This window comes from Condylura cristata, unplaced genomic scaffold (genome assembly GCF_000260355.1).
Source record: "Condylura cristata isolate star-nosed mole 26May11 unplaced genomic scaffold, ConCri1.0 scaffold00001, whole genome shotgun sequence".
NCBI lineage: Eukaryota > Metazoa > Chordata > Mammalia > Eulipotyphla > Talpidae > Condylura > Condylura cristata.
The window spans coordinates 44,908,603-44,923,831 of record NW_004567102.1 but is presented as its reverse complement, the minus strand read 5'-3'; the positions used below and the strand labels follow the sequence as shown (position 1 = coordinate 44,923,831).

Sequence of the window (15,229 nt, the reverse complement as noted above, 5' to 3'; positions counted from 1 at the left end):
AAAAATCTTAGGAGGAAAGTGAAAGAACAAGAACTTTTTTCCATCTCGATTGTAATCCCCGCATGTTTCCCATCACCAAATCACCCGTGTGCCACCACCTCAAGCCCATTTATTCCCCTCCCCTCTCCCCCCCCCCCCATCTCTTTAAAATTCCTTGAGCAATTAGCGATGATTTTTACTGCTCTAGGAAGAATTTCTGCCTTGAAATTTTCATTGTGCAAAGTGTTTGAATGATAAATTCAGGGGTGGAGAGGTTTTTTTCATGATAATTGGCTGATCATAGAGTGCTAGGGGAAAAGATGAACCTGGAGAGAGGCAAAGAGTGAGCATGATGTGGTATGTATTTTACAGCTGTTTTTGAAGAGTTTTAACAATTTGTGTAGTGTAATCATTCTGCATTTTATAAATACAACACTTTGGCAATTTAGTCATGGCTTAGAAGGAAGAAAGTCCAGCTTGAAAGGCAGGAAAATTAGTTAGGAGGCAAAGGAAATGGATTTAAATAATATTTAAAAGTGATAAATGCAAGTCTTAAAGGTCAATTAAGTGTGAGAGTTAAAGTAAGAAAAGAACTTTAGTTTGATTCACAGATAACACAGGGCCTAAATGATTGGGTGAATGGTGGCACCATTAAAGTAATTTGAAAAGGAACAGTTCCTGTGAGAAGATGATACCTGGTTTTGCACATAGTGAATGTTCAGTGGAACATTCAAGGAAAGCTGTGTTGGCAGCCCGCTAAATATACTACTTTAAATTTCAGTGGAGAGGCTTGAGCTGGGTTCTGAAGTTCAGTGTGATTGAGGCTGGCTAGCTGAAGCCCTGAGATGAGTTTGCCTAGAATGTTTTGGGGAAGAGATGAAGAAGACCCTAAGTTTTAAAACAATTAACACTTTAAGATAAGTAAACTGTTTTAATAATTTCCTTCTCAAACTGGCCCAACTTTTCAAACACTCAGGCTCAAAACTTGGGGTCACATTCTTTGTTCTCCTAATGGGAACAATGTTCAAGCTATTTATTGATCTACTTTCATCAGGTGCCTGATCCTTGCCCCTTACTCTTCTTTCTCCCTGCCTCTGCCCTGGCCCCTAAAGTCTCCCCTGTGGCAGGAGAAGTTTCTCATTTAAGGGCACTAGGATCAGTGACTTATGAAGATTGCTTATCAGTCTGTATAAACAGGGAATCATAATGATACTCATATACTTTGAGAATGTAGAAATGTACACTTACTCATCTCTTGAAGTAGTCATAACATTTTCCTGAGTATTTGATCCTTACTGATATTCTACGTTGCCCTTCTTTTAAAAGCCATGTTCATCGTGCACAATAATAATAATAATAATAACGGTGATAATATTTTTGATGTAGTGGGTATTCATTAATGTACTTGAAAAATATTAAGTGTAGTAATTCTCACTACAAACAGTGAAGTAGGTACTGTTAATCTTTTTTACAGATAAGGATGCTGAGGCAAATCAGCATCAAAGTCAATTACTCTCTCACATAGATACTAATGATAGAATTGGAATTAGATTCTTTATGTTTAGTTCTGTAGGCTCTAGGGCCTTATATTATATTGTATTTACTTTGAAAGTGTAAGACTGTTATTAAGTGATTTAACTGGAAAATTTTCATTTTTTCCCCAAACTTTTACCTTTGGGTTACCCATCCTTAATCCTATAACAATCACTTAAGCCCTGCTTTTCCAAAGCAGATGGTTTGGTTTTCACAGAAACAATGATCCTTTTTCTTTTTCACTCATAATTAATTTTGTTTAAAAATACTCAGTTGAATTTTGTAATTGTAGCCAAAGTATAAACAGATTTGGGAACAACTTTTGTGGTAAGCAAGAAATTCAGGTGGTAGGAGCAGGAACACAAGTGATTGCTAGAGTGTGTCTTACTGGTCTCATTGTCCAAAGTGCCCTGGGAATCAGGCCCAAGATTTGACTCCAAAGAGAAAACATTGAGAAAAAAGATTAATGTGACATTTCAGTAAAGAGAAGTTCTGTTTTCTCTCAGTTTCTATTCTCTTGCCATTTTGAACACTCCTGCGCAGGGCTCTTAGAGTGAGTCATTTTCCTAAATGATTATGTCATTTAGCTGATCAAAAACATGCAGGCATTTCTCTATTGCCAGAGAGTAAAGACCCAAGTCCTCAGTGATTTACCCCAAACCATAATTCCAATACATTCATCCTTGTCATGCTCCAAGAATATTCGTCTACAGTGAGTGTTGAAAGCCATAATAAACATTATTAGTGATTCCCTTCAGTAAAGTTCAGGATTTTTGTATTTCCTCTGCCTTTCTTTTCTTTTTTTTTTTTTAAGATTTATTTATTTGTGCATACAGAGCTGGGGTACAGGCCAGAGGCTCAGGGACGGTGAGAGGCTTCACCAGAGACAGAATGGGGAGCAGAGCAGGCAGATGGATGAAGTACACTGCTGAGGGGAGCAGCGGGTGGGTCAGGAGAGGTCTGCCACACCTCCCACCTCTGGGACAGGTGGGAATCAAACTCTTGCGGAAGTGGCTTAAGCTTCTTAGTGCAGTGCTTTAACCCGCTGCTCCCCCAGGGAGGGCCCTCCTTTGCCTTTCTTTACAAGGAGTTTAGGAAAGGGGAGAAGAGGGACAGAAGCTGAGAGCCACATTACCCTTGCTCTATGAGCTCTTCAGTGTCTGTGGTAGATCATCCTTTTGTACATGGGGTGGCAGTCTTACTGTTTCCACATGTCCTCCAGAACCTTGTCATCCTTCCCTCTGAGTAGTGAGATCTTTGAATTCTCCTCTTGAATTTTGGCAGGAGTTTATAGCCACTTCCACAAGTAGACTATGACATCAATGATGCTATATGACTTCCGAAGCTAGACCTTAGAAAAGATAGGGCCTCTACTTGGCCTTCTCCCTTAGAATGCTTGCCCTTTGAACCTGCTACTATATTGTGATGAAGTCACTCAAGACTTTTTTCCCCTTCAGCGAGATAACTTGAATACTTGGAGAAGCCCAGGTGGAAAGGAAATCAGGCGCTCAGCTGACAGTGTAAACAGCAAGACATGTGAGTGAATGTGCCTTCAGATAATTCCAGACCTCAGTTTTCAATGCTGTGTCCTAAATAGTAGACAGCACCTGCAGCTTACCCAACTATGCTCTGTCAAAAACCTGACCTACTGAACATGAACATAATTAATGACTGCTTTTCTTTCTTTTTTTTTAAGATTTATTTATTTATGCACACAGAACTGGGGTACAGGCCAGAAGTGCAAGGGTGGTGAGAGGATTCACCAGGGACAGATCAGGGAGCAGAACAGGATGATCGATGAAGAACACTGCTGAGGGGAGCAGGAGAGGTCTGCTGCACCATATGGGTCAGCTCCCTGGCCTGGAATGGAACTCATGCTGAAGCGGCTAGAGCTAGCTTCATGGTGCTTTAAGGGAGGGCACTCAATGACTGTTTTTCTCTGCTAAGTTTTACTTAGTATTTCTGCAAATTATCATTTCCATTATTTGGACTTAATTCTGTATATAAATTCAGAAATAACTTGAGACAACAAAGAAATTGTAGTGATGGCAAGTTGTCATACTCACCTAGCATTTAATTAATATGGGGAGTTGTGGAAGTACACTCTATTTAGTTCTCACTAAGACTTAATAAGTCCTAAACAATAACTGAATATGAAATCTGAACAAGGAAAGTGTTTAAAAAGTAAGAGCAAGAAAGAAATTTGCAGGCTTTGACATAGTCTTTATTTTAAAAAGCGTGTTAGCGTATTTCTATTTCCTCATATTTGCTAGATATATTGAATAGCTTTTACTTAGAAAGAGAAAGAAACTACATAAAATGATTATTTATAACAAGAACACATGAATGAATTATTCCTTACCAACAATATGATATATCTCTTCCATTCAGATATTAATATCAATCCTTTCAATATGCAAGTTTTTTTTCTAGCTACAGCATTCCAATTAACATATCCATCTATTTCCATATGAACATGGATCTGTGCTAATTTTACACTAATTCCTAAGATGAATAATTGAGATATTGGATGCAAGTCCTCAAAAAACTGAATCTTGTTTGGTGCTTGAAGTAACAAGTCCTGAGCTATGAGTTAATCAAGAAAACTATACATAGGTATTCATTAACATACTGAGAATCAGCCCACCAATAACAAAATCACTGAACATGCACATTTAATGGTGTAAAAATTCAATATCACTTAGCTTGAAAATATCAGTATCTTAATAATCCCTTCTGTTTATGTAGACTAGAACCTTTCCTGGAGAGAGCAAAGTTCTTTTGCATATCTTCTTTGATTAATCACATTTAAGAGCAGATGCCATTATCCATACTTGACAAAATATCAAAAAGGTGAAGTCACTCAGCCAAGGTCACACTGCCAGTGAGAGGTCTGAATGAATCAGTTCTAGATGTCTTAGCTGCAATTAGCACTCTCCTGGATCTAGAAATAAACAGGACAAAATATATTTTTATACTTGGACACTTCTGAAATGGTGCTGTCACCAACCTCTACCTCCCTCCTCATGCTTATGGAAAGAGAGAAGAAGGGTGAAAGGAAGTGGCAGCATCTGACAGGAGTTTTGAAGCCTCAGTTGTGGGAAGGATCTATAATGGAAACAAGCCATAGCAATGCATTCAACTATTGTGAGCCTGGTTTGGTTATGAACATTCTATAGTGTGTCTCAGGGGCCACTCGCACATTATCATTTCCTATCATGGAATCTGGCACAAAGCATTCAGTAGCAACTGGGCCCCATTAAAATGTTAGATGGCAGAGGTTGTTGTGGACATGGTTCTGGGGAGCCCAATGTCCTAACCAAAAAATGGGTTAAGAGGTAGCAGTTTGAGGATGAGGTAAAATGGGTAGAGTTGTCCCAGGTTCTGGAAATGACCCAAATCTTTTCTTCTGTGATTTTGAAGTTTTGTTAGTATTTGTGTCTAGGTAGGAGAGTCCAGAAAATAAAAAATAAAATAAAAAAAATAAGAGGAAGAAAAAGAAAGACAAGAAATGCATGGACTAGAAGTTAGTGACAATGCTGTGTCTGGAATGGAAATATAAAAAAAGACAGTCTTCTGTCACATGGCACTGGAAGTAAAACTCACTTTTCATCCTGGACTAAATGCTCTTTATTAGCCTTGCTAGTCATATCACTAGCTTATTCTGTTTAAGTAACAAGTTTTTGAACAATATAGAACAATGACACTTATTTCCCCAATATTATATTCTGTTCACTGATCTTCTTGAATGCACATATAACTTAAGATGAAGCATTCCAAGGTCATCTCAAGAACAAGATGTCCTTTACTTAGATATGTCAACTCCTTTATTTAGATATGTCCAAGCAAGCTCAGAGAGAATGTGAAAGGACCAATTCACATGTTTCCAGAAGATGAAGGTGTATTAGAATCCTGAAGACAACAAAGCTGAGAAAATTTTGCCCATAAATCAGCAATTACTGGTAGTTAGTCAATATCTCAGATTTGATAAAGTGCCAGAACCCACTAATGGTATGAGAACATTAAGTCTTTGGTTACAAAATCACCGCAAGACCTTGCTCAGATTTACTTTGGAATTGTCTGGGCTTGGAGCCGTCGTTGTGAATAACAAGTGTGATGTCTTTCTCATTTCCGTGCTGTACGTGGTGAACAGAGCATCCCAGAGGGGAAGAGCAGCTGGAGACGTGACACTGTGGTGATTGTGAATTTTGACATAGAAAGTTAAACTGGTCAGGCTCATCTAGTCAGGTCAGATGCCAGAATTCTATCTCCAAAAACTGCTTTAATATAAGCTGCTGGTTGCCTCGCTGACCTTGCAAGATGAACCAGACACCCACTTCTGAAACTAAAGGGGTACCCCTTGTGTCATCACCTCATAGGCTTTTCTCCTGTATGTGCCTTTTTAATAAAGTGAAAATAGAGTTTGGATCGCCTCTCCATTCTTCCAGGGAAATCTAAAACTAACTACACATCAACACAAATGTATGATAAGATTCAATGCATTTAACTTGTTCAAGCTTCCTGTTAAAGTTAGGTATTACTTTGTAATATTACTACCTGTTCATGAGATGTTTCACAGTGTAGCTACAATGTACTGCAAATGAAATAGTCTCTAAAGTTTTTATACTCAAAGTGTAGTTCAGTTTTTGTAACATATGTATCACCTGGAAGATTGTTCGGGCTCCACCCAGAATCAGAATCTGTGACTTACTGTGATTTCCAGCAGATTCATATGCACATAAATTTGGAGAAGTATTGGCACATCAGACTTTTACTCTTTTTACTGCAGACAGTATTTGTCAGACATTCCATGTAAAAGAATGCCTGCTTAGATTCTGATCTGTCGTTGAGGGCACAGACAAAACTGGAATAGAATAAACCACAAGGCACTATTAATACGTGAGATCCAAGTCTCATTCCAAATAAACATAAATTCTTCTTATTGGAAGAATAAAATACTGATATTGCACTTATTAAAAAGGCCCCACCCATATAAAAAGTGACCTTCAAAGAAAATAGCTCACTCTTCACCTCCTTCTGCATTTCAAATACTTGTGTTGGTTCCCTAAAGAGGTACTTCTGATTGATTGCATTAAACTTGCTTTCTAAGCTAGGGCTGCAGTAATGGCTGAAAAAATATTCACTATTAGGGAAATAGGACATACAAATGTGAAATTATCTCAAGACCTCTCATCCTATAAAACAGCCATACATTCTATGAATAGCAGGCTACTTAGTAAATAGTAAATAAAGTGCCCAGTTCCATAACAGATCGATCCCAACTGACCATCTTTAAATCTTGTCTGGCCCAGCTCCAAGTTGTTTGTGCTGTCCTGGCAGCCTTCAGCCTTCCCAGGGGGGCAGGAGGCCAGGAGGCTGCCGGAAGGGGGATCTCTGCCAGCAGTCCATCATGGCATCTCACCCCTTTCTCTTAGTAACTTGTGTTGTGAGTCATTGAATTTGAAGTAATATGCAAAGGAAAAAAATAGCAAAAGAACAGTATATAATAGGGAGCTTTACTCTTAACATTTTTAGAGAGCCATTAAATAACAAAGTTAGTGTCTCTTCAAAATTCTGGAAATTAAAACCATCTACCAATTATAAACACACAGACAACAAATAAACAAGCCTCTTTTTAATTTTGTTTTTCTATATTCTTTAAATATGTTTTTGAAAATTTTCCCAAAAGGCAGAGGAATCTATGAAACCCCAAAGCTATACTATCATAAGGGATGATATTTAAAGGTGTACTTTAAGGGAGTTTGTTGCCAGATTAAATTTTATCCTTTCCCAAACTACCTATGAGGAAGCAGGGCTTCTAAATGAAGAAAATACATCCTCAAAGGGTTACTGGGCTTGGGGAAAACGTCTATCATTTACTGTAAAGATTCCATTCCAAATATCAGTTAAATTTTTTGAGTTGTTTATATTTACCATATGTCTTATATTGATTATATTAACCAGATGTGGAAAATACTTATGACTCAATAACAGAAAACCACATATACTTATTTATGTTCCAAAGAATATGGAAACCCAGAAAACCCTATATATATGTGTATATGTGCCTGTGTGTGTGTGTGTGTGTGTATGATATTTTGTTTTACATACATGGGTTGTGTCACAATGAAGAAGGTACATTCATAGTTGTGCAAGGTGAATATTTTTATTTGAATAATCTAGCTTCTTCAAATCTTCCATTGAAGACAAAATAATTGCCAGGGGCTGATGATTTTGAAATGCTCAGATAATCATCTAGCAGTTTTGCTTTACTTATGTGGACAAGGACAATATAGGTTTGTGTGTTTTCTATTTATTACCATGTCATTCTTGGTGTATAAACTATAGGAACCTACCTAATGCATATACACAGTAACTCTTTCAGGAGCAAAGCATCTTGGCTTAACAAAGAAAAAGTAGGAAGGAGAGGAGTGGCTTTCTCCTTCTAGATTGTCCAAGAGGCTTCATTTTAATGTGGCATGTTCTGTCTATGGAACCATAGGCAAGAAGCTTCCACAGGAAGAGACCTATCTATATACTACCTCCAGGTATTATTGCCCCCACCTGATTCCTGATGCTTTTATTAATGCTAAGAATGCTAAAATTTTAAGTAGATGATCTAAGCTATGGATAAAGGAATAATACACACCTAACAAGCACAAACAGTATGAGTTAGATGTTTCTGTTTATAAATTATATATTTTAAAAAACTTTAAACTTGTGTAGGTATAGTCTAAAATTTTAAAGCACTTTACTGACTTGTTGGAATTTACTTATCAAAGATATGAAAAGCTGTTCACTGGAAGCTGCCAATTAGAAGACCAGCATTAAGTCTTCGCTTTGCCAGCAATTTGCCATTAATCTATTCTTTCAAGGTTTTTCTCTCCACTGGTAACAATAGAGAGGATAGGACTAGAATGGATTTGAAGGTTCCATTCTGATATTTTGTGCTGTAAAGATTCAATTTCGGGTCCTCAACTCTGATATTTTGTGCTATAAAGATTCAACATATTTTAATAAATCTTAACAATATCACGTTTGCAGACTACTTTACAGCCACAAAATGCTTTCACATATATGATGTCTTTTAAAACTCTCCTGTGCCTGTGAGTCAGGCACATTTCACAGAAGTGAGAACAAGCTCAGAGCAGTCACAACTTATCTAGGGTCAGAGTTACTGACATGGCAGAGTTGGGAGACAGATCTTCCTATCCCCAAGTTCAAAGTTTTTCTGCTGTATTTGGCTACTTCAAAGTTGTAATATGGGAACATGAATAGTTAAGTGTTTGTTGAACCATAAAGTAATGAGGTATCATTTAAAAAAAAAAAACCCCTCTGGACTACAGTCAGAGAATTAGAATTCTTTGATTTTTTAAATAATTTTCTTCCCCCCCCTTTAAAATATTTATTTATGAATGCAAAACTGGGGTACAGGCCAGTGGTGCAGGAGCAGAGAGAGGATTCACCAGAGACAGAGTGAGGAGCAGAACAGGCAGATTGACTGAAATACACTGCTAAGGGGAGCAATGGGCGGGTCAGGAAAGGTCTGCTGTGCCATGTGGGTCACCTCCCTGGCTGGGGATTGAGCTCATGCTGCAGATAGCTTCACAGTGCTGTGCTTTAACCCCTTACACCACCAAGGAGTTCTGACATTTTTATTGGGGGAATGGTCAATTAACCTCCCAGTCTGTTTCCTCATCTGTAAGGAAGGAGTTTGTGCTATATCACTTTTAGCATTAGCATTTATTCTTATTTAGCTCCTTATTTTCTTCATAATGTCTGTTTCTAAAATAATATTGTTTCTGGATTAATATTGAAATGAAACTTTTTTTTTAAGATTTATTTATGTGTACATCCAGAACTGGGGTACAGTCCAGAGGCTCAGGGGCAGCGAGAGGTTTCACCATAGACAGAGTGGGGAGCAGTACAGGCAGATTGAAGAAGTATACTGCTGAGGGTAGCAGCGGGCCTGGTCAGGAGAGGTCTGCCATGCCATGTGGTCACCTCCGGGGCAGGCGGGAATCGAACTCATGCAGAAGTGGCTTTAGTTTCTCAGTGCTGCACTTTAACTAAACCGCTGCGCCACCAGGGAGGGCCAGAAGTGAAACTTTTTTGATATACTGTAAGATGTTTTTGAAAAGCACAATAAGAGAGTATCTGTCATTAACAATTACTTAGGCTCTCTGATCACTGATATATTTCTAATTTTGGACTAGTGTTATTCACTGAACACCATTTTCCAACAAACTAGTTAACTTAAGATTTCACAGAGTGGTAAATTATTCTGGTTGTTTTACGCTGACTACTTGGAGTTGCATTTTCAGAGAGGTCTTGAGTTGAGAGATCTAACTGGGACCAAGAATAGAAAACTTATAGGAACTTGAACTCATTGTAAATATTGTTGACCCTCTCCCCATGTGCTGAATGATAGCTCTGCCATCTGACATAGTGTCTTATTATCATGTATATTCATTGTTCTGGTAGCTTGTAATTAGTGGACATTTGAAGATAAAGGGAAAATCACTTGCAGATTGTGGAGGGTATGATGGTAAGTATTTCAAGAGTTAGGGACAAAGAAGAGTTTTGAACCTGCTGCTTCTTTGCCCGCCTCCCTGTTTGAGTAGAACATTGTAACGTTTGAAGCTAACATAGAATGGATGATAACAGGCTTGCTGAGCTGGTGACTTTATGCACAATTAAGCTTTGTTGGGACTTTCCTTATTTGTAATGGTGCAGTTACAGCGTGGGATGTTATTCAGCTCTAAACAACATTCCATTTAATAACTAGGCATTAGTTCACCCATGAAATCAAAGCCATCACGAACAGATAAGTATCGCCCTTTTTCTTGGCCTCTCTTGGCTCTTCTACTCAGCAAACTAAGCATGACAATGGCATGGCCCATGAGTAAGGAGGCTTGAGGGCAGATAGATTGAACAGTGATGACCAACATTCTACCTGGTCAGAGAAACGAACCTTTCTGGTAATCTTTTTCTTCCCTCAAATATAAATTTAAGTACTTTTCAAGCAGTACTTTGTTCCTTTAAAAACAAAATAAAGAGGGCCCTCCCTGGTGGCACAGTGGGTTAAAGCACAGCACTAAGAAGCTAAAGCCACTTGAGCATGAGTTAGATCCCCAGCCCCAGAGGTGACTTACACGGCATGGCAGACCTCTCCTGATCTGTCCGCTGCTCCCCTCAACAGTGTACTTCATCAGTCGGCCTGTTCTGATCCCCACTCTGTCTCTGGTGAAGCCTCTCACTGTCCCTGTACCTCTGGCCTCTACTCCAGTTCTATATGAATAAATAAATAAATTTTTAAAAAAAAATAAAGTTAGTAAAATAATACTAGACCTGACTGCTTATTTCTTAGGCATGGAGGAAATGAAAATATATGGAGAGGCATGGAAAGCTGTACACCAAAATAATTGAGTAAGAATGATTATAGCATAGCAGCATTGTTTGTAAGAATAGTAAGTACTTCATCAGGAATACAATAGATAAATTATGACAAATTGTACAACAGCAACTCCCACTATGTTCAAGATGAATAATGCTCACAAGCTCAATGTTGAGAGAAAGAAGCCAAGCTCAAGCAAGTATATAATTTATAAATCCATTATACATTATGGGGAAAAAACTGAGCAAAATTAATCAATTGTATTAAAAGTGAGGATAATAGTTATCTCTGGGGAGGAGTAAAAGAGAGAGCTTTAGAAAAACAAGTAAGGTGGCTTCTTAGTACTAATAATTAATTTTTTTAAAGAATTTATTTATTTATGCATACAAAACTAGAGTGTGGGCCAAAGGTGCAGGGGTGGTGAGAGGGTTCACTGGAGACAGTGGGGAAGAGAACGGACAGATTGACCAAGTACACTGCTGAGGGGGTGGGTCAGGAGACATCTGAGGAGCCATGTGGGTCAGCTCTGGGGTGGGGATCAAACTCACACTGAAGTGGCTGTGTCTCTTCAGTGCTCCGATTTAACCCATTGTGCTACCAGAGAGGGCATAGTAATTAATTTTTTATCTAAAAGATTAATACTCTGGTATGTTCAATTTTCATCAAACTCTGCACTTACATTTTGTTTCCTTTCCCAACCATGTGTTGTATTTCACAGAAAAGTTTAAGAATTATGTTAGAAATGAGAAACTTTTAGTTAGCTTAAGTGTGAAGTCTATGGGTTTCAACTCAATTAAGTCTTACTGGCAACCAAAAAGGCAGTTTCATTTAACTATTAATAAATTAATTTATTAATAGTAATTTACTTTTGGTTTCTGAATAGACTGAAATTTGCAGAAAAGTTGCCACTGTTACAGAGAAATCCCAAGTATCACTTTTGTATTTTTCCCTTTATTGTTACTGTCTTACATTACAATAGTACATTTGTAACAAGAAACCAACTTTGGCAGATTAAAATTCACACAATTCCAATCTTTATTCTTTCTAATTTCACTAATTTCGCACTAATGTCCTTATCCTGTGTCAGATCTTATTCAAAACACTATATATCATACTTAGTGGTCCTATCTAAGTTTCTGTCAGACCTGTGAAAATTTTTTAATTTTTCATTTTTATTAACTGTTTAGTTTGCTCAGGTCTTTTGTAGGACACCTGGTTTTTTGTAAGATTTTTTTTTTATTTATGCATACAAGAACTGGGGTGTATGCCAGAAGTGGGAGGATTGTTGAAAGGATTCACCAGAGATTGGGGAGCAGAATAGGCAGTTCTACTGAAATACACTGCCGAGGGAAGGAATGGACAGGACTGGAGAGGTCTGCTGTAGGTCAGCTTCCTGGCTGGGGATCAAACTGTTGCTGCAGTGGCTGGTGATAGCTCGATAGTGCTGCACCACCAGGGAGGCCCCACCTGGTTTTTCTGATATTTTCTCAATATTAGACTGGCTTTGCAGATTTTGAGGGAAAATATTACAAATGATTTGACCTTCTTATCACATGTCAGATGTAGTGGTATTAACGTTCATTCATCTGGTTGAGGTGGTCCATAAGAAAGTTAATTATCCCATTTTCACATTTTTTGGAAGCAAGTAACTGTTGGTCACCCTCGTGGTTCTAGGGGTGAGATGGGGATTGGTTCAATTCTCTTTTTTTATATACAGTTTATTCTGTATATCATGAAGTATTTAGTTCATGTATTTAACTTATAAATAAATCTTACCATTTTGCCTCTTTAAGAACAATTAAATAAAAATTAACGGGTAGTTCAGTATCTCTTCATTATCAGATGTTTCTCGTCTTACTGGAAACCATCAGCAGAAGTAGTGATTAGAGGCTTCCAAACGTTGGTGGGAAATAAGTCTGCAGGAACAGCTGGTATCTGGGGCAGAGGTTATGATCTAACTAACGTTGTTAAGCTTAAGAACGACAATAATTTATATTCCACTTTTTTCTGAGGACCTTACCGCCGCTCATTCCTATGCATTACCCGACCCACCAACTCCGGATTAAAGAAATTTCTGGCAGGACTACACGCAGAGGGCGTGAATGGGATGATTTCCTTACTGGATCTGCAGCTGAGTGGATTCCCAGGCTGTGGAGCAGAGAGCAATTCGTAAGACACGCCCGGGACAGGGCAGCCAGTAGGAAGTTGCACCGCTCTGCCTAGGAGGAGGAGGTCCCGACGCGCCGACGGCTTCCAGAGGGAGCAGCGCCCCGCCCACCGTTCGGCCCCGCCCGCTTGCCCCCCTCGACCCGCCCCTCGTCCCGCCCCTCCGCCCTGCCACCGAGGCTTCCTTCCGGGTCGAGCTGGGCCGGGCTCGCCGCAATCGCGCTGCGGCGCGGGAATCTGGGAGCCGCCCCCGCGCTCGGGCCTCCGGGTGTCGCCTGGTCGCTGGCCTGGCGAAGTCCCTGGCGCGCGCCGCTCCCGGACCCTGCAGGGTACGGCCCTTCCTACGCTTCTCCCTCCTGCAGGTCTCAGTCTTCCTCCCTCGCGCTGGGGCGGGGCCCGGACGGACGGAGCGCGGTTCTTTCGCGAGCCTGTGCTCCTGGCCGAGGTCCTGGCTGGCTTGTCGCCCCTCCTTTGCAGCCCGCGCCGCGCTCTTCTGGCTTGCGGGGGGCGGGGGGCCGGAAAGTAGCTTAGGAGCCTTGGGCACTGATCTGCACCAGCCAGTCCGCAGGGCCTGAGGCGTCGCCCCGGCATGCAGGGCCCAGGGTTGTTTACTGCTCCGTGACTGCGGGCTGTGCTGACTCTGCACCCCGGTTCTGGCCCCTGCCCACCTGTGTGAGGGTGCCTGTGTGTACTGCGTCTTTTCTCGCTGGCATCCTGTGGATTTTACCCAACCAGGCCTGTGTCCTAAGGACTGCCACAAGACACCGGGCAGCAATCTTGCTTCTGTGTTTAGGGGTGGCTTTAGAGTGCAGTGTGATGTGACCATCTACTTGGCCACCTGGCCAACATGTTTCCTTTGGGAGTGATTTGGGACTTCCCTGGTTTACCAAAAGCTCATTGCCACATACCCATCGGGTTGCACTCACTGCTCGAAAGATACAAATACTTAGAAAGTCAAGATGATGGAAACCTGTGGGCAGGTAGTTGAGTCTGGCGCTCTGCCCTGGAGATTCACCAGCACATCTTCTGTTCTGTGACAAGCTCCCTTTACTGCTTCCTGGAATGGACTATTTGTTTTTTCAGTTTCTTTACTTTTACTGAGATGAAGTTGGTGTCCATCCGCGCATCTTTGGTGGTTTATAGGTTCAAAGCTCCACAAATGCTTATCTTCACATCATCACTTCTCAAATTTAGAATATAGGCACATTTTTTTTTCTTTAAAGCCACATTATGCTTCTATTGTCGCATGCATTGTACCTGTGGGGTTAGTAAAGGAGAGTTTCCTGATATACCAACGCTACTATAGGCCTTTATTGATATTTTACTCTTGGGGGGAAGGGAAGTATACTTTGCTTTCAAATGGCGGCATGTGTCATGAACCTTGGGCACTTTAATTGTTTAAGGAATTCTTTTTTTTCCCTCATTTCTTTCTGAGTACTAAAAAAAAAAAACCCTCAAAATTTGGCTTTCCTGAGTTCTGCATTTTCAGCCTCTTCTGTTACAGACTTGAAAATTCAGAGAGGCCAGCTAAATTAACATGGCCAGAAGTTAATGTGGTTCATTTCTTTTCCTAAATCCATGATGCAGTAATACAATTATAAGTCTCTATACAACAACATCTTAAGATGTGAACTGCTTACCTTTTGCTTCCAAATAAGATCAATCAGTCAACATAAAATGCCCCCTTCTTTCTTATTGGGACAGTTGCATTGTCTTTTGAATTTTCCTGGAATCAGCATTCTCCTCCTTGGTCATGGAGTCATCTTAGACTTTGGCCACATGAATTGTGTATTATAAACTACTTATCTTTTCTTATATTGTAATGGTCTTATTCTTCATATCTAAGTTTTTAACTTACCTCAGCTATATTTTAGTGTGAGAAAGGAAGTAAGGTGTTTTTTTTTTTCCCTTCCAAAATTGTTAGCCAGTGACCTCATCATCATTTTCACCTATTAGTAGCAGATTCTGTAGCTTAGGCTTTAATTTTGGAAATTTTTTTTTCTGAACTGTTGTTACAGGCTGGTTTCCCATGCTATCATGCTACTCATATCTAGTTTTATACTGTCAGCTGTATCTGTGGGGACCACATCCTTAATTAGATTCAACCAATCTTGCTATGACTTTTTTTTATTGTTGGTATTCCCTAAACCATGC

General features: G+C 39.8%; 1 protein-coding gene across 2 annotated transcripts in view; it reads left to right on the top strand.

Moving 5' to 3' along the window:
- Nucleotides 1–13,283: 13,283 nt before the first annotated feature.
- The window catches only part of FBXL4 (F-box and leucine-rich repeat protein 4), a 61,514-nt gene continuing 59,568 nt past the window's right edge, over nucleotides 13,284–15,229 (top strand). For both annotated transcript variants that reach the window (XM_012723051.1, XM_004673716.2), the window contains exon 1: nucleotides 13,284–13,404. The gene's annotated coding sequence lies outside the window, so the exon portion shown is untranslated. The remainder of the gene's footprint in view (nucleotides 13,405–15,229) is intronic.